The 20,658-nt window shown below is 33.6% G+C and overlaps 1 protein-coding gene across 10 annotated transcripts in view; it reads left to right on the top strand.

Annotated features, from left to right (window-relative positions):
* The window catches only part of LOC106879475 (uncharacterized), a 419,118-nt gene that overhangs the window by 288,634 nt on the left and 109,826 nt on the right, over positions 1–20,658 (top strand). Inside the window, exon 1 of one of the 10 annotated variants that reach the window (XM_089358613.1) lies at positions 5,637–5,712. The exons of the other annotated variants lie outside the window; for them this stretch is intronic. The gene's annotated coding sequence lies outside the window, so the exon portion shown is untranslated. Of the gene's footprint in view, positions 1–5,636; positions 5,713–20,658 lie in introns of those variants that run through there. 10 annotated transcript variants of the gene reach the window in all.

Genomic DNA, 20,658 nt, shown 5'->3' on the forward strand with positions numbered 1-20,658 from the left:
GTACTTATTCTATCGGTCTCTTTTTGCTAAACCGCCAAGTTACGGGGACGCAAACACACCAGCATCGGTCATCAAGCGAAGCTGGGGGGGGGGGGACAAACACAGACACACAAACATATACACACACACATACATATATATAAATACATATATACGATGGGCTTCTTTCAGTTTCCGTCTACCAAATCCACTCACAAGGCTTTGGTCGGCCCGAGGCTATAGTAGAAAACACTTGCCCAAGATGCCACACAGTGGGACTGAACCCAGAACCATGTGGTTGGTAAGCAAGCTACTTACCACACAACCACTCCTGCACCTATATACATATATATATATCATCATCGTTCTTTAATGTCCGCTTTCCATGCTAGCATGGGTTGGACGATTTGACTGAGGACTGGCAAACCAGATGGCTACGCCAGGCTCCTATCTGATTTGGCAGAGTTTCTACAGCTGGACGCCCTTCCTAACGCCAACCACTCCGAGAGTGTAGTGGGTGCTTTTATGTGCCACTGTCATGAAGGCCAGTCAAGCAGTACTGGCAACAGCCATGCTCAAAATGGTGTATTTTATGTTCCACCTGCACAGGAGCCAGACTGGTGGCACACACACACACATATATATATATATATATATGTATGTGTGTATATATATATATATGTATGTGTGTATATATATATATATGTATGTGTGTATATATATATATATATATATAAATACCTGTGTGTTTTTTCAGTGTTTACAAATAACACAGAAAAAATAAATAAATAGTTACCAGAGTAGCAAAAATTCACACAAGTACTAAAGGATGTAACAACCTACTTATAAAGGTAGAAAATCCAGGTTTAGGTAAAATGTTTTTGAATAATATAGATAAATAAATAGAGTTAAATGCAGGTGTTATTTAAATCTTTTTATTTCCAATGTATGTTTCGAAGAAAACATTGGTATTATTCCAGAAGGAATAAAATGGTGTAAAACAATGCAATCTTCTGATCAGGAAAAGAAAGCAACCAAACACATCAATAAGATATTTTAACAGAATGTGATGACTGTGTATATGATGAAGAGAACTCTAGCAAGTTTTAAAAAAAAAACTGTTAGTAGATACAATGTCAAAGTAGTTTATAGAAAGAGAAGGAGGAGAAAGAAAGAAATTAGCAGAAAACTAATAGAGAATTAGAATAAAGCTTAAAGGTATGGAAGTAGATATATTTAGTGGAAGTGAAATGCAAGAAGACAGTCAAAAGTCAAAGTTTATAGAATGGTAGAAATCACTTATAGGAACTAAAATTAAAAAAAAAAAATGCCTGTCCTTTGATGAATCTCTGTAGGAGTACAAATCTTGTATATAAATGTACCGTGCACACAAGGGGAGGGCCGTATGTTTACATTAGGCAGACGGCTGATTCATTTAAGAATCATTATCATAACCATGTCGCCAACTTTAAGACAATCAATAAGAGACATTCAACATCTTTGGCTGATTTTGTATGGCAACTAAAGGAAGATAATATTAAGTACAGCATAACTTGGTCCATAGTAAGGCATGTGAAACCATACAATATAATTTCCAGGAGATACCGTCTCTGCTCCAAGGGATCCCTGTTTATTCTGTGGACTAATGAGAAGATCATAAATAGAATTTCTGAAAGACTCTCAAGATGCCTACATACATATAGATGTACTTTCACAAAATGTAGTGGGAATGAATTCGAGTAACTGTTAACAAATTTACGTCAAGGTATGGATGAATTAACTTTACTTTTAACCTCCCCATTCTTATAAACACCAAGTAGATATTTAACTCACTTTGTGATTGTGAGTGCACCAAACCACACGTGTACGTATGCTTACATTTTTGTGGATGCTTGTATGAGCGAGTGTACACATGCCATGCAGCTTGTGCAAAGGTGTTTATACATCCATATTTGTTAATGGTTATTTTTAATACTTTTCTCATTGTATTGCATGTGTGTTTCTTTTTTGTATCAGAGATTTTATTTTTGATCTTCTATGTAAATGAAGATATTTCTTTTGTTTTCTATGAAATGAGAACTGTTATTTTAACAAGTTGTGTCTATTTATCACCCAATGAGACACATCTGCACTGCTGGTGCTCATGAACGAGAGGGATCGATGCTAGATGTGTTGAAACAATTGTCATGTTTAATAATAAATTCTCATATATTCTATCTTCCATTTTTCACTTACACACACACACACATATATATATATACATATGTATATATACACACATACACATATATATGCACATACATACATAATAAATACATACATATATATATATAAACACATATACATATATATATGCAGGATGCAGTGAATAAATTGTTGTCTAAATTATGCAAAAATGAAGATAACACTGATATCTCATTGTAATGGATATATTTACATAAATTATATAAAAATATCTTGAAATACTAAAGAGTAAATTTATTCAATAAAATTGCCATTGGCTTCAACCATGGCCTCCAGATGACATCAGAATCTCTTGCAACTCTTTTGGACAGTTTCCTTGTTTAAGTTGGTGAATGTTGCCATAATCCTTGCCTTCTGTTCATCTTTGGTGTGTTACAAGGAGTTTTGTTGGTCTCTTGCTCAACTGCACCCCACACATGATAATCAAGAGGGTAGCAGTCTGGGGAGTTAGATGGCCAGATGTTAGAGGTGATGTGGTCGCAGAAATTGTCTGATAGCCATGACTAGGTTCTCCTGCTTGTGTGGCATGGTGCAGAGTCCTGTTACCAGACATAAGGTCTTCCAGCAGCCTCCCTCTTAACCCAGGGCAGCATTACCTCCTCTAGGCACTTGATGTTGGCCTCTGTGTTGAGTGTGAGGCCGTGTGGGAAGATGAATGGAGGCATAAGGTCGCCATCACTAGTAATCACTCCAAACACCATGATGTTGATGGGATGTTTGATTTTTATCTCTCTCAGTACATGTTTTGGGGACACAGCATCTGATTCTGGCAGAAATTTTCTCGTCTGAGAAAACCTAAAACATGTTCAGTTGGAGGGGATGCTTGAGTTTGTCAAAAAGCTTCATAGTATGGCCTTTCCTCTTGTCCGTTATGACTTGGGATAAAAATTGACCCTTTCTCATCTTGTATGAAGAATACTGAATGTCTTCAGGCACTAGCTGCCTGATAAGAAACTCAGACACTCCCATGTCCCTGGCAATGGATCTGATTGACTTGGAGGGATGGTTGTCAATCATGGCCTGGATCTCACCAACAAATTCAGTTCTTTTCTTATCAGAACAATCAGAGTAAGTTTTCCAAGCTGCCATACCTTCATAATCACCATTGAACTCATCCAACTCTTTCTGAATCCTCTGCACTGTCTTCAGATTGACACCCAAATACTATGAAATGTTTATATTGGAGCTTCCAGTGCAAATGCCAAGCAGTACAGCATGTCGTTTCCAAATGTCTGGCAGAGTGAATTACATCATGGTGTTGCTTTTCTCACAGACGGTGCCCAACTGACCCTACTATACTGTGTTGTTGACAAAATCAAAAACAAACAATGCATATGCGTAAAATTAAAAATATAAAATGACGACAATTTACCCATCACACCCTGTATATATATATGATAGTTAATTTACCAGTTGATGTAAAAGGAGGTGACTTAACACGTTGTTTTGCACAGTTAAACACAAGCATACACCCACCCACACATACCTTTACTCACACTAACACACATTCACATGTACACAGTCTTGTGCCCACACTCACACATCTGATAAATTTTGCAGAGTTTTTGTTTATCAAACAACACTTACATGTCATTAATACAGCAGAACACACATCAGTAAGATAATGCACAATAAGATTAAACTCCAAAGCATGTAGTTGCAAACTGAACTCTTCAATCACACAGGTATGTTGTACCTGTGTTTATAAATAATGCAAAAAATATGCAAAATATCTAGGAACAGGGTATAAATATCTAATAGCAATATTCCTTGAATGTATATATTCACCTTGTCAATATTTTGATGTTGAATCAATACTATGGTTGTTGTTTAGTTTCATTCAACCCTGATCTGATAGACTTATGGTCTTAGACATCTTTCAGGGATGTTTATGACTGTATTTTTTCAAGAGGGTATGATGAGAGTTGAGGCAGATTTAGCTGCTATTTCTAACAGATTGAATAACTATCTAGAAGTTTTCTAATTGGCTTGATAGAAATATGGATAGCTAGATTGAGAGAAATATGTTTAAGGAATTGTGCTTTTGATTGATGACAAAAAGTTTCAAAGAAGGTAGGTAATTATCAGGACATAGAAAATAATGTCTTTTGGGTGACACGCTATGAGTGATCGTTTGTATGTCATGATTATTGTCATATCTGAATTTCTCATGCTGCTATGAGTTGAATAGTCCAGATCATTTCTTTTTTGAAAGACATGGTCCTCTAAGCCTCGAAGATAGGTCGGAGGACTATATCTTGCTCAGATATCTCAGTTATGAAACAGTTTCTACAGCTGGACACCCTTCTTAACTGAAACCAATTTGCAGAGTGTACTGGATGCACTTTATTGTGTCACCAACACTAGCGAAGTTGTCATGTCCTTAGCAAGCTCAAAGAGTTCTTTTGTTCCTATATTGTCTCTGCTTGATTTACCAACCACTTTACAGTTGGCATTTTATCATAGCATAGTGCTAGTGAGACTGCATTGTAACTCACAAGAGCAAAGAAATCTAAGACTTTGAAAGATTAGGAAACAGATAAATGACTTTAGGTGTTAAGAGTACAAATAATATTGAAATGTTACTCATCATAAGAACTATCAAGCTTGCTCTGTAGTTGAGTTGCTTGTGTTGATATGCACTTACATTGTGCATACAGCAGTAGACCCTAAAATGTACAATGCAATGCATTTATGTAGCTAGGTGCACTATGAAAATAATAAACTTACATTTGAAAATTGTGAGAAATATGAACTCAAATTATTGATAATTATGCATCATTTATTGAATAAATAAGTGCTTAATTAATTTCTGTAGATTAATTTAAGTTTATAGGCCTAACTACGATATACTAATACCATTTTTTTTTAATATATAGCAGAATTTGTCAATATATTCATATTTGCTGTAAAGTACACTGTGAGGCAAAAAAGACAAAAAATTGGGAGTCACTGGCTTAGAGAATGTGTACCCTGTGAAAATTTACATAAACGGACTAGTGAAGGTTGATGTTTTGTAAGGCACTTAAATTGTGTTGCAGCAAGTCACACTTTGTAAATAAATGTTAGAAAGACATTGACGAATACATTATTCTTCAGAGCTAGCTAACTCATGTCACCTTGACAAAACAAGGTGATATTTATTTAAAAGTTAAATCAAAGTGACCATGAATGATGATGATGATGATGATGATGATGATGATGATGATGATGATGATGATGATGATGATGATGATGATGATGATGATGATGATGATGATGATGGTGGTGGTGGTGGTGGTGATAGGTATAAGAAACTACATTGTTATCTTTTTGTTCAAAGTTTAGGTCAATGGCTTGATAAGCATGATTTCTGCAACATACCTGTTGTTATTTGTATCTAATCATCAGCCAATATACAGGTTAGGGAAGGGAAGTATTAACTGTGTATCTCTTTTATTTTCGAAGTCTTATTTACACAGACAACATTCTGTATTTAAAATTGACCTGGTAAGTGTAACTTTATCTCCATTAGATAGTTAATTCACTTTTCTGAATTTAGAATCCATGTAACATATGATCTTTTAGATCCCATGTTGTATGTTGCTTATAAGATATTCTCAGCAAATTGTATTTTGCTTATATGAATTTAAATATTAATTTTTTTCATAAAATAATGACAGTGATGTTGATAATATTTTCTTACATTAGCTCAAGGTTATAAATTTGTAAAGGTGGGTTATAGGCAATTGAAACATCATGGTGTACTACTAGTGCATATTAGAACTTAGAATATAAAGAGGCATATGATTAAAAACTACAGAGTATTTAACTCAACAGCACTCTATTGTTTCTAGCAACCTGCAAAATAATAACATCACCCTCAATGACGATGACGATGAAGATGATAACTCTGTATCCTTTGTCACAGTGATGTGATGTCGTCAGTCTTAGTCTTTTTTTTTTATTGTTACTACCAATGGAAGTGCTCTGATAAATGTTCTCTCTCGGTTCTAGATCTTTTTGTGCCATCTCATTTGACTTGAAATTTACAGCACCTTCATCCAAATGCTGTTGTGCTTCCACAAATAAAGAAGTCTTTCTACTATTGTAGCTTTTTCCCTCAAACTGCCAGACTTTCCCCTTCTTATGACCTGAACTCTTTTAAGTCTGAAGTAAATTCATTCCTTTCATCCCTATTTCTCCTTCTCCATAGTCCTTCTGTTTGGAACTTTCAGTTAAATTATTCATCATCATCATCATTTTCTTATTCATTAGACTGTTGGAAAACAAAAAAAATCATAATATCTGGCTACAAGTAACTTTAGATGCCAAGAACCCTCCTAAGGATCCTAGCTGTCCCTAATAACACTGTTCTCTGGAGCTGTACTAAACTGGGATGTTTTTACTTATTATAATTATCATTATTATTATTATTAAGGCAGTGAGCTGGCAGAACCGTTATCTCTCCAGGTGAAATGCTTAACAGTATTTCATGTCTTCGTGTTCTGAGTTCAAATTCTACCAAGGTTGACTTTGCTTTTCATCCTTTCAGGGTCGATAAATTAAGTACCAATGAAACACTGGTGTCGATGTAATCGACACATTCCCCTTGTGGAAAAATTTGAAACTTTCATTATTATTATTATTATTATTATTATTATTATTATTATTATTAACTAATAATAATTCTTACTAATTTTGGTACAAGGCCAGCAATTTTGAGAGGTGGGGGACAATTTAATTACATCAACCCCCCCCCCCCAGTATGACTGGAACTATATTCTATCAACCCTGTGAAGATAAAAGGCAAAGTTGACCTCTGTGGTATTTGAACTCAGAACCAGAAGAAATGTTGCATTTGGTCTGGCACACTAATGATTGTATCCACTAGTTGTCTTAATAATAATAATGATGATGATGATGATGATAATGTTCAAAACACTGATTAATTTTAAAATTATAGTGACTGAAATTTTATGAAACTGCTTTCTGTTGTGATATTTTAAAGCATGATAAATAATGCTAATAAATATATAGAAGTAACAGTGGATATCTTTTGGCGCTATGAGTAGTTTTATTACTTGTCTAATATCTTATATTCCTAGTAGTTAGTTTATTAATATAGAACAAATGGAAGAACAAGCTGACCTCATAAGAACTTATTTCTGGAAAGGATGAAGACTTCTACGATAGAAACAGTATTGATTGTATTGTATAGAAGTGTAATGTTTATTTTTGTTCATACAACAGGAAGGAAACATTTAATAATGAAATAAAGATACACAATTATATGATTTACATTTTCTCTGCTCATATTTAAATACTACTTTTCAATTTTTAAAATATTAATTATTTGATAAATTTATTCTTGTATTTATCAATATTTCCCAAGACTGTCGAACCACAAACTAATACCCTGAAATACTGACAACATGAATCTAAAGTAATTCAATTTGCAACATTGTTGTCATATGAATAATCCCTTAATGCATGCTTACTTGTGTTGAATGCATTTTTGTAGCACAAAAATAAATTGAAGTCTATTATAAAAGACGTGTAAATGAGTGTGCATATGCTTGAAATTAGTAAATAAATAAAAATTGTGAAAAATTACAAAGTTTCAGGTCACAATCATAATCTAACAAAAACTGATTTTAATTCAAGAAAAAAATTCAATCAGTCAAAGGAAATTAATTGTTGATTTTTTTCTGAAAATGTATTAAGATAATGTTTTTTTCTTGTTAAATTATTTGTCCTTTAGATTGGAATTTTTTAATATTTGCTTGCACATTGAACTAGGCATAACTTATTTTGAGTTCTAATATTTCTTTGGTTTTTACTCTTTAAAATGTGAAATAATAAATGGATTAAAAGGAATAAAAACTTTAATGGGAAAATTTTACAAAAATGTGTAAGTTAATTTGATTTGTTAGCTGTTTTAAGCAACTAGTTCACTATAAAAACACATTCCATTGTAAAATACAATCCATGTTTAAACACATGTATTTCATAAGATGTTTTACATATGTACATGCATGCATGCACACAAAAGCTAATAACAAGAATTAACACCTTCAAAACTAAGCACATAAGAAAATTTATGGAGAGTTTTTATCTTGTTTTATCACTCTAGATATAAATGTTTATACAAGTTGGTTGGGAAAAATTGCTGATTTGTGGTTATCAGTGATCAATAAATATAGCTAAGAAGCAACCATCACAGATCTTAATTTATAGAAATTGCATGTATTTTCTAGCATTATCATTCGGAAGCAAGATGGAGTAAATGAAATTGATCAAAGTAAATGGGACATTCCATCAAAAATGGACTTACCATCACCAGCTAGACACAATTGTCAATCAATGATTTGAAGTGTAAATGAATAATATATTCACAAGCTGCTAATTATGATTTATTTATAAGATTTACCACTATAATTATGGGAACTATAATTATTCTCAAGCAGGAATTATGCATGATAAAAGAACTTTTTTTCCATAGAAAATAAAATAAGCCAGGAATGATAACAGAAATTTCACCAGGATTTTACAGCTCTATATTGCAGTTTGAAAGAATTTATAATGATGATGAATGTGAAAAATGTCTAAAGAAGGATCTGAATGTAAACAAGCAATATATTTGCAATGTAGTGTAACTAAACCACTTACTGAGAAGTAAGCTATGTGTGAGTACTTTTCCTGAACTTGCAAGCATGAATAATAGCAACCTCCACCTAATGGCTGAAAACCTACAGAACTGGAGTGGGTATAGTGGAATCACCAGATAATTCTGTAATTGTATATTGGTGGTGGTGGTGGTGGTGGTGGTGGGGGGGGGGTATAATCTACTGTAAAGCTGTTGTTAACTTATTGCAAAGAATGATGGCTGGGAACTTTCCCATAATCTAACCAGCTCACTGTTATACTGGTAACATCATTAGTTAAGACTGGAGAAATTCTGAAGCATTGAAGGAACCTTGACATTGTTGTTTGACCTGCTAGAAATGGCTCTCTCAAATAGTACACTTCTATCTTGGACAATGTTGTTCTGTCTGAGAACACCTAGCAAAAGCAACTTCAGCATATTATCCATCTGGATCTTCAAGAAAGACAGAGACTATGGATATTATCCAATGATCTCATTCAAGGTTTACTTGTAGGCCTTGCCAGTAGAATTTGTCCTGTAATTCTTTCCTCAGACATGTTGTTGATGAACAAAACGCTAGAAATGGCTGCTAGTGGACCAAGGCTGACAACTGGAAAATAACTATAGATAAACACCTGGAAAATAATTATAGATGAATTTATATTTAAATAAATTTATATTAAATTTATATAATAGATAAAATTACACCCCCCCACACACACAGATGTCATCATCACCATGTTCCATGCTGGTATGGGTTGGACAGTTTGACTGGATCTGAATTATCCAAGACTGCATCATGCTCTAGTGTGTGATATATATAATTTATACACGAGGTGTTTGAAGAAGTTACTGTAAAAGAAGTAAAAAAAAAAACATTATACAGTAATACCTCACTTTACAAGGATCCACTTTATGAGACCCCAGATTTACGAATTTTATTTTATAATAAATATAAAAAGGTTAAAGCACAAGATGCAAATTTTGAATGAAGTGCAAAAGTTTCTACTATCATAACAAATGCTTCTGCATGTTACTGAGAAATTTATAGGGAGCAAAAAAAGCCTCTGAGCAAACAAATTTAGATATATGTTTTTTAAGAAGAAATTTACAAATCCATCTATGAGTGCTTGTGAATCAGCAATCACATCTACAAGTGATTATGTGCACGAGTCTAGTGCCAGTGAAAGTGATTCAGAATACAATTGTAATAATAATAATAATATTTTTTATCATAAATGATCTTAACATTCTTTATAATTTACATTCTACTGTTGTTTTATTGCCATTATTTATGAGCATTATAAATTTTATAGGTAAAATAATTTTCTGGGAATGAATTACAATTTACAACATTGCTACTATGGGGAATTATTGCTTTGCTTTATGAGTCTTTACATTATGAGTGGTCTCCAGGAACAGATTAACTCATATATATCAAGGCATTCTTGTATAGTCAAAAGAGCTTGTGCAGAAAAAATCTTGGGTTGGGTTGAAAGTATTTTCATACAACAATGTTAGATGCATATATGGTTGTCTGGTTAAGATGTTAACTCTAAAGGGAAGAAGTTACCTTTGCCATCAAATTGCTTTGGGTTTTGCCATACTGCATGGCACTTTGAGAAAGTGTCTTTACTATATCTTGGGCTGACCAATGTTTTGAGTGAAATTTGATTGAACAAAACTGTATAGAAGCCCATTGTTTAACTACACTTTTCTGTATAATTTTGTGTATGTATTGACACTGTTTCAGAGGTGATGGCATATTTATGTCTCCCCTAAATAAAACATCTGGTAGCAGTTTGACATGCAGAAATATGGGATAAAGTGCCTTACACCTGAAAAACAAGTAATAGTTGGCATCAGGAACAGCATCTGAAAAAAGCAGATATAAAAACGATGATGATGAAGACAATGCTGAATCTCCAAAGAAGTAAAACTTTAAAATCTAGTGCTATTATGGTTAGACCAATTGATTCTGAGTTCAATTGATGTGTAAACCAATTGATTCAGTATCTCTTGTTTACTAGATATAGTGACCTTACCTTGTTTACAATTACTGTAATCAATGCTAAGAACCAGGGAGCAAATGAATAAGATTGTACATCTTTACTTTGGGTTACTTGGCTGGTGAACTTAAACTTTTAATCTCTTGCTCAGTTTATCATTATCACCTAGCCCTTAGTTTTTCTCTAAAGAACTCTATTTCATTTGGGGATGACTTCCTCCTCTCTTCCATCAGTTTTGGAGATTCGAAAATTTCATGATCACTGACTCTCTTCCTCTGACGAAACCATTCACAAAAAAAAAAAAAAAAAATACTGTGATGACATACTTTGCTGATGAGGTCAGAATAATACTGAAATATTTGGAGTTATCATTTCTCAGACAATTACAGAAGATTAGTTGTTGATTAATATTGACTTTCCTTAGTGAATATTTTTTTTGCGAGTTTTTTAAAATGTTCCATGGATACAATATGTCAGCACTAAGTTACTTAAGTAAATCATCTTCAAATAACCTAAGATTAGAAGCAATCACAACTATATCACTAACTATATCAGAGTAATAAAGTATTTATTATTGTTCATCTCAGCAATAAATTTGTACTAAGAAAGACATAATTTAACTGGGTGAGTTAAACAATTGAACTTAATTGTCCAATAAAAGTTTGAAGCTGAAAACAAGTTACTTGAATCAAGTAGACTAAATTTAACATGGCTAGTCTTTTCTTATAAGTAGTATGAACATCTCTAATTAAGTATCAAGCAAGATGTATATTTGAGAGAAGGAAATACTTAGGTATTTCATTTAATGAGTGAACCATCATAATCTTAACTTGAAAGTGATCATGACTTGGTTGCATGTACCTTACACAATTTACAAATTATTGAAAATGCCTATGTGACCCTCCTGCCTTTGGCTCTGTGGATCATCATAGATGCGACAGCTGGAGGGAGAGAGAGCTGTTTCATCAACCAGCTGGTAATCACTTGACTTGACTGGAGCAACATGAAATGAAGTACCTTGCTCAAGGATACAATGCGCTGCTCAATCCAGGAACTGAATTCCCAAACTTGTGATCATGAACCCAACTCTGTAATCACTTGGCTGTACACCTTAATTAGTTTTATTTAGGAAGTGTAGTAATGGGTTTATAAATGTCACTGGCAACTTAGTTGGAAAATTAATTTGCTAATTGAGGCAGAAGTAGATTAAGAAAGATCAGAAGGAGCCTACATTTTACTAAGCTTAAAAAATGACTATATTACCTGCTGTATTATAGAGGCTTAACCAGCAGACAGCAAACAGCTGTAAAATTGTTTAATAAATTCTCTTATTTTATAATTTTTAATTTCTGCTGTCATATTTTCAGCCTTTTTAAAATCTGTTTTCCTAACTTATTACTGTTGCTATCATTATTACTGGACATGTTTAATGCTTAGTGCATCGGACAAAATGCTTAGTGACATTTCTTCTGATGCTTTACAATCTGAGTTCAAATTCTACCGAGGTCAACTTTGCCTTTTCATCCTTTCAGGGTTGATAAAATAAGTACCAGTTGAGCACTGGTGTCAATGTAATTGACTTGCCTCCCCCTCCAAAATTCCAGGCCTTGTGCTAAAGTAGAAAGAAAAATTATTAATATTGAATAGCTAATATGTCAGATAAAATGCTTTTGACTTTTTATTTCTTTTGACATTTTATGTTTTGAGTTCAAATCCCACTGGAATCAGCTTTTCCTTTCATCCTTTCAAGGTTGATAAGATAAGTGCCAGTTGAGTACTGGGATCGATGTAATGGATTAGCACCATCCCCCTCCTCCAAATTTCAGGTTTTGCATCCATAGTAGAAAGTTATTATTGAACATGTTATTTCATGTATTTTTATATTCATTTGCAGTCCAGACCATAGGCTATGGCCATGCTAGGGCACACCATTGATATGAAGAGTGGCAAGCTGACAGAAACATTTGCATACAAACAAAATGTTTAATGGCATTTCTTCCAGCTTTACATTCTGTAGTTAAATGCTGCTGAGGTCAACTTTGCCTTTCATCCTTTTGGGATCAATAAAACAAACTATCAGTTGAGTACTGGGGATGATGTAACCAACTGGCTCCTCCTGCCAGATTCCAGGCCTTGTGCCTATTGTAGAAAGAAATGATGGATAAGTGAATCTTCAGTAAATTATTTTTATAGTTATATGGATGAGAAATTATATTTTTAGAAAAGTCAGAATACTCAAACTGCTGACATAGATTTTCATAAATTTGGTATTGGCTACACTTAAGATGACTTTTAAGTCAAAGGAGATATCTCAGCTAAATTTGCAATCCTAGCAAAATAGAAATTTAAATGACTCATAGAATAAATTAAATTTGAAAGAAGAAGTAAGATTACTAAAATAGGATTAAGATTGTCTGGAAGCATTAAGTGAATGAAGGAGATCTGTTAGAAAGAAATGAGTTTGCAGTCTCTTAGGGTTTATAACCATTTAAAAATGTTAACATAAATACAGTGATTATTTTAAAATTGCCAAAAAAAAGTTGCATGTAATGATATGTTTAGAAGCTCTAAAACTAATGATTGTGGTTTTATAAAATATGGCACATTTTAAAACTGGCATGGCAGTTACAAACGTTGTGATTATACAGAACAGAGAATAGGAATCTTGCTAGAACTGACAGTACCATGGGAAGAAAACATCGACAATGCAGAGAAACGAAAGGAGAAGAGATATGAAAAACTAATCGAAGAGTACAGAGAACAGGGATGGACTGTCGAGTACTACCATCTGGCAGTGGGGGCTAGAGGCTTCATTGAAAGAAAAATGACAACGCTATTCAAGAGAAGATTTGCGTTTTCAAACTCGGAACTGAGAAAACTGATAAGGAGGATACAGGAGGCGGTCGAAAAAGCCAGCTTCTATATATGGCTGAAGCGGGAAGACCGAATATGGCTTGAAACTCATAACATATCTAGGTGAGACAGGCTAACACTGAAGTGGCTTCGCGCCCTCCATTGTCAGTTAAAGTTCAGAGAGTGTCATGTGACAACTTGCTGGGGCTACTTGCTGGAGCTACTTGCTGGAGCCTAGCAGCGGGAAGTTTAGACAGTGTCATGTGACAACTTGCTGGTGCTTCCTACTGGACCCTAGCAGCGGGGAAATTTAGACAGTGTGACGTGACAACTAGCTGGGGCTGCCTGCTGGAGCTGCCTGCTGGAGCCTAGCAGCAGATATAAAAAGGGGAACTTGACATGACGATCAGCCGGACGCTGACACTCGTTGATGCTGCATCGAAGAGGCCAGGGAATAGAAGAAAGAAGACATGCACCCAACACCAGAGCTGAAGACACCTCCGAAAGGAGGGGCCCTACCACGTCAAAACGGTATAGGAATAGGGGCCGAAACCGGACTTGGTTCCTCCTGATGATGTCTTGAGCTAACTGGATCCTAATCCACCAAGGGAAGGTATGTCAGAAGAAAGTAATTCAACAACGCAGGTTGATGAACCGTAAGACGTGTGGCCAGAACCTCCTGGAAAATAACCATAGCGAGGGACATTCCACAGTTGAATTAGAACAGTCACAAACAGTGAAAGAAGACATGTACCCAACACCAGAGCTGAAGACACCTCCGAAAGGAGGGGCCCCACCACGTCAAAAGGGTAGAGGAGTAGGGGCCAAAACTGGACGTGGTTCCTCCTGATGATGTCTTGAGCTAACTGGATCCTATAAAGGAGCTGTTGTGGTAGCAGACCACGAAACATGGTTGAAATTCCTCCAAAGAATTCTCTACAAGATTCTTGATTACTAAAATGAATAAAAATCATATTTAGTGTGTGTGTTTTATCTAAGTAGTTGTTTGAGAAATATTTCGTAAAAAAAAAAAAAAAATTAATATTATGCAATAACAATATTTTGAGGTCTATTATATTTTCTTTTGGCTCTGTGGTAAGAAGCTTGCTTCCCAACCACATGGTTCTGGGTTCAGTCCCACTGTACGGCACATTGGGCCAAAACCTTGTGACTGAATTTGGTAGATAGAAACTGAAAGAAGCTTGTCATATATATATATATGTGTGTGTGTGTGTGTGTGTCTGTGTTTGTCCCCACTACCATTGCTTGACACCAATGTTGGTGTGTTTACGTCCCTGTAACTTAGTGGTTTAGCAAAATAGACCGATAGAATAAGTACTAGGCTTACAAGGAATAAGTTGTAGGGTTGATTTGTTCGATTAAAGGCGGTGCTCTGGCATGGCTGCAGTCAGATGACTGAAACAAGTAAAAGAATATTAAATTTGATAGAAAAGGGCACTGGAAACAATGATTTAAATTAAATATATTTGCACCTAACATTATACAAATCTATGGAAACTATGCAGCATATAGACATACATATATATATATATAGTTTTTGCATTTTGTAAGTTCATATTTCATCACAAGTATTTAACAAAACAACTTTACCTGTTCCAGTGAGAGAGAAAGAGAGAGAGAGAGATAGAGAGATAGAGAGATAGATAGAGAGAAAGAGAATAAGCATTTTGTTAATTGACAATAGCCCTACAAATGTTTTATTGTGGCCTTAAATGGTTAACAAGAAGAGGTTATATTTTTACAGTGTCATTGTGTAGTGAAATAGTAAGTATTTTAAAGCAAATCGATCATCTCAAGAAAGGAAGCCATAACTGTCTTCCAAAGAAACTTAGTGAGGCAGCTTCTTCTATTAGATGATTTGTCAAACAACTTAAACTGTAAATTTACAATAGGCTTATATATTTCCTTCTTATATACTTTTGTAATATTGATAACATTTCACTCACCCTTTTAATTTTATTTATTGACTGTAAAACATCTTTTAGTAACATCTTTAAAGATAAGTAAAAACAAAAACACAAAAAAATTAACAAGACACTGTTCAAAGTAATAATCAATAAATCAATTATTGGCTTTCATCAGTTTTGCCTTTCTTTTCTCTGAGTTAATTCTGTCGCCCTCTTGAACTAGTTTATTGTACTACTCTCTCATTCTCTCTTGCTGTACGCACTGCCTTTACTCTTTCCGTTTTATAGATATATGTGTGTGTGTGTGTGTGTGTGTGTGTGTGTGTGTGTGCGTGAGTGAGTACATACATATGTGTGTATGTTACTCTTTCCTGCTGATTGTAAACTGACATCACTCTGATATAGTGGGTTTATACAGCGAAAAGCTTGGATCAAATTATTTCCTTACATCTTGGCAGGAATGGATAGATGTGGTGGGAAAACAAAACAGAAAACAACAAAAGATCTTTTCCTGCAATTTAGCTTGAAGATGAAATACAGTAGATAGTAAATTTTTATAGTTTTTTTTTTCTCTCTTTTGTGTGTGCTTATAAACTGACTTGAAATAGAGGTTGGTGTTTGTGTGCAGATACATACATATATGTATGTGTGTGTACACCTGTGTGTCATGTGTATATTGTATGTGTGTGTATGTATATGAATATATATGTGTATATATGTATGTATATGTATATATATGTATGCATATGTATATATATATGTCTTTCTCTTTCTGTATGTATGTATGTATGTGTGTGTGTGTGTGTGTGTCAAAAGTTTGCATGCTTTAATGTAAGAAATCTGCATGGATTTAGCAATTATTTTTGCTTATGTTTGCTGCTAAGTATTTATAGAAATATAGAATCCAAGAACAAAGTGATGCCTCTATTTAGCTCATGAGATGATGAGTATTTTTTCTTTTATTTCTTTTACTTGTTTCAGTCATTTGACTGTAGCCATGCTGGAGCACCATCTTTATTTGAACAAAATGACCTCAGGACTTGTTCTTTGTAAGCCTAGTACTTATTTTATCGGTCTATTTTGCCAAACTGCTATGGGGATGTAAACACACCAACATCGGTTGTCAATCGATGGTGTGAAGACAAACCCAAATACACATACATACACACACACACACACACACACACACACACACACACACACACACACACACACATATATATTTATGTATGTATATACGATGGGCTTCTTTCAGTTTCTGTCTACCAAATCCACTCACAAGACTTTGGTTGGCCCGAGGCTATGGTAGAAGATGCTTGCTCAAGGTGTCACACAGTGAGACTGAACCCAGAACCATGTGGTTGGGAAGCAAGCTTCTTACCACACAGTAACTCTGTGTAGAAAATATTATAGAACCAGTAGCAATGTATTGTTTTAAGTACGCTTATTTTTCATGTGCCACCAGAAATGTAGATCTCTATTGGCCTAAGTGTTATGATAAGCTAATATGCTAGCATGCTTGAATAGTATGTATTTCAAAAGTTCAGAATTGCTAGTCTGAATAGTAAAGTAATTCATACATGAAAAAAAAAAAAAAAGAAATCAATCATTGATAACAGAGAAAAAAACAAGACTTTGTAAAAATAGTGTAATACATTTGTTCTTGAATTATTATTCTTTTTGTATTACATATGTAGTGTGAAAGGAAAATGTTGCTGAGATAAAAATAAGTGGAATCAACATATGTGATTGGGGTAAAGAGATATGACAATTTAGTGTTTCGTTCCACTAAAATATTTCTTAATGAAACTAGATGGATGGAGAAGAACAGTTTGTTTCTGTGTGTGTCCTGAGGATGTAGAACACTGAGTTCCACTTTGTATAACTTGTAAATAACTGAGAGGTACTGCTTGATAATTGTTCCAGTTTTCTTTTGTTCATTCATTCATTTGTTTAGCATCCATTTTCCCATGCTAATACAGGTTAGACAAAGACATATTATTGTGGAATTTTTTCTTACAGCTAGATACACTTCCTGTCACTATATCAGTTTCATAAGTAAGGAATTTCTATTTCACTTGCACAAGTGTTGTGCTACAGGATAATTTATTAGCAGAAAATTTTCAACATGCCACCATTTTTGTACATGAGATTTCATGCAAAGATGATACAAAATGAAACATTTGCATGCATGCACACACACATACACACATGCATGCACACACACACACACATACACACACACAAAAAAAGGTTTCCATACAGTTTCTGCCTGCTAATTCTGCCTACATAATATTGGTCAACCTTGGACTATAGTTGAAAATGCTTGCTGAACATGCCTGCACCCATGTATGTGTGAAGATCAGTGAACAATCAAAACTTAAACTTGCATGAAGATCTTTGCAAGTGAGAATATCAGAAATTTAAAATAAATAGTTTATAAACATTTTCTTTATGTCATATGTTTGAAATTACTTAATATTTCTTATTGCTTAATGAAAGTAAATTATCAGTAATTTTAATTATTTTCTATACAATAACAAAAAAGTATTTTTACTTAAAAATAGTTTACTGAATTGAAAACCTCAGGTCCATTGTCTAGCATAATTCATTTCAAATTTATGATGCATTTGTAACAGTGATTCTCAGGGTCTATATGACCTTTGGAGGTCTATATAAGATTTTTCTGTTAAAAATTATGTGCAATAAATTGGTTATATTTCAACAATACACCAAACATTTTAGCAATTTTTTTTAATATTATAATTATAAAAATTTAATAAGATTTTTAAAATATTGAATACCTGAGTAAAAGAGGAATCAGAGAAGCTTGTAGGTGTAAAAAAGAAAATGGTTGAGAACCGCTGCTTTATAGAAATATCAAATCTACCCTAGTACTAATTACTTGACTGCTATTTCATTTTATTTATCCTGAAAGGATAAAAAATGAGGTCATCTTCAGCAGGATTTGAACTAAGAACTATAGAAAATTACTAAATACTGCAGGCATTTTGTTTTATGCTCTAATAATTTTGCTAATCCACTGCCTAAAGAAGTTTGAGTTCATTAGATATTTTGCTTTTATATTTTTGGTTTTCGATTTCTGTGTGTATTTATTCTAAGGAGCTTATTCCATTCAGACTTGCTAATTAATGCTGCCCAATGTTTTAGACATGTTTTAGACAGGCTCATGTTTATAACATTGTGTTGGGATATTAATAAAAGTAGCACAAATAGACAAAACATTGGTAATGTCATGTCCATTCAGCAAGGCATGTGTTACATAATTTACTTCGGTTCAATTGTTTAAAGTAAACTATAGGTTAGTAAGTAAATAATCTGAAGATAGGAATGCATTATATTGAAGGAAAAAAGTCTATCATAGCAAAACTTTAATTACTTCACTCAGATTTGCTATTGCTGGTGTTGTTTGCTCTCTGTTTCTAGCCATGCTGGAGTACTGCATCCCCACCATATATATATATGTTGTCTTATATACATATATATATATTTCACGTAAGTTTGGAGTTTCTACCTTTAAAAACAAGGAGTTACACCCTTTTAACTTGTGTGATTTTTTTGCTACCCTGGTAACTATTTATCTATTTTTTCCGTGTTAATTGTTAACAAGGGAAAAATACACACATCTATTTATGTGTGTGTGTGTGTGTGTGTGTGTGTGTGAATGATTTTGTTATACAGTGTTGTGTTTTACAATCCTGTAAATAATAATAATGGTATTTATATAAACTTAAAGCTTATGGTTATCACCGTGCGATGACTAAGGAAAATAGTCTAATAAAGGGGCATATAAGCCCTTGACAGAAAAAAGAAGTGTGTTACCTTTAAAGGTAACACACTTAGTCGCATTAACAAGGGATGTGGATTCAAGTCCCATGTGGATAGGAAAGCCTTCATTTTCCTGTTGTTGGTTTATATGCCCCTTTGTTAGACTATTTTCCTTTGTCATTGCACGGTGATCGCCATAAGCTTTAAGCTTATATAAATACCATATATATATATATATATATATATATATATGGATATATATTGAGAAAGAGTGTCTATGTGTATCAGAGATGCACAAAGAGATTAAAGAGAAACTGAAGGGGAAAGAAAAACAGTTTACTATCACAAACTGAAAACATATTTAAGAATATTTATGTACCTCCTACTAACACTCCTACTCAACTGCCTATGTTTATTCTGTCTCTCACTCTTAACAATTTACTATATCTTTTCTTTGACTCCTCCTTGTTTTACACCAAGAGAGCCTCAAACACTAGATTTTTGTATATGTACTGTTTTGGGTTGCATTTAAACCGTCATGCCAAATTTGGTAAAGATTTATTGAGAGATAGCAGTGTTATGTCAAGCATTTACACCTACCATATAGACTAGGATATTTCCAATTTTGTAGTGTTGTGGGGAAAATCAATACTAGTTTGTTCTGCTTACATTTTTATTTGATGAGATAAAGGGAGGTCTCTGAAATCTCACATAACTGTTGTTATTAGCTTATTTAAACATGGAAAGCTATGTATATTTTAGAGATAGTATTTTTTATAACATTAGTAGAGTTTATAAATTACTAAGTACACAGTATTCTTATTGCTTGCTGCATATATATATATATATATATATATATATATATATATATATATATATATAAATGCCTATAATTATTTGATCATTTAAGGCTATTATAACAATACTGAGAATATTTCCAGATATTTTACGACCAACAGATCTGATAGGGTCAAAGAACTACGTCATTTGTCCAAGGTGATGAGGCTTGAATTATGAAGAGATAGTATATACATCCATTGTATCTCTCATAAACTTGTATGAGAAAGGTTTATAGTAAAATACAATGAAAATATTGTATTGAATTCAATTGAAGCTGCTCTTGTATCTAAATATATTGACTATTATTATAAGTCTTTTATATAAATGTATTAATAATATTAAGATCTTTAAAGATATCAGTCATTTTTATCTAGTATTATTGACATAA

The sequence above is a fragment of the Octopus bimaculoides genome, chromosome 10, assembly GCF_046866305.1.
Source record: "Octopus bimaculoides isolate indiv1 chromosome 10, ASM4686630v1, whole genome shotgun sequence".
NCBI lineage: Eukaryota > Metazoa > Mollusca > Cephalopoda > Octopoda > Octopodidae > Octopus > Octopus bimaculoides.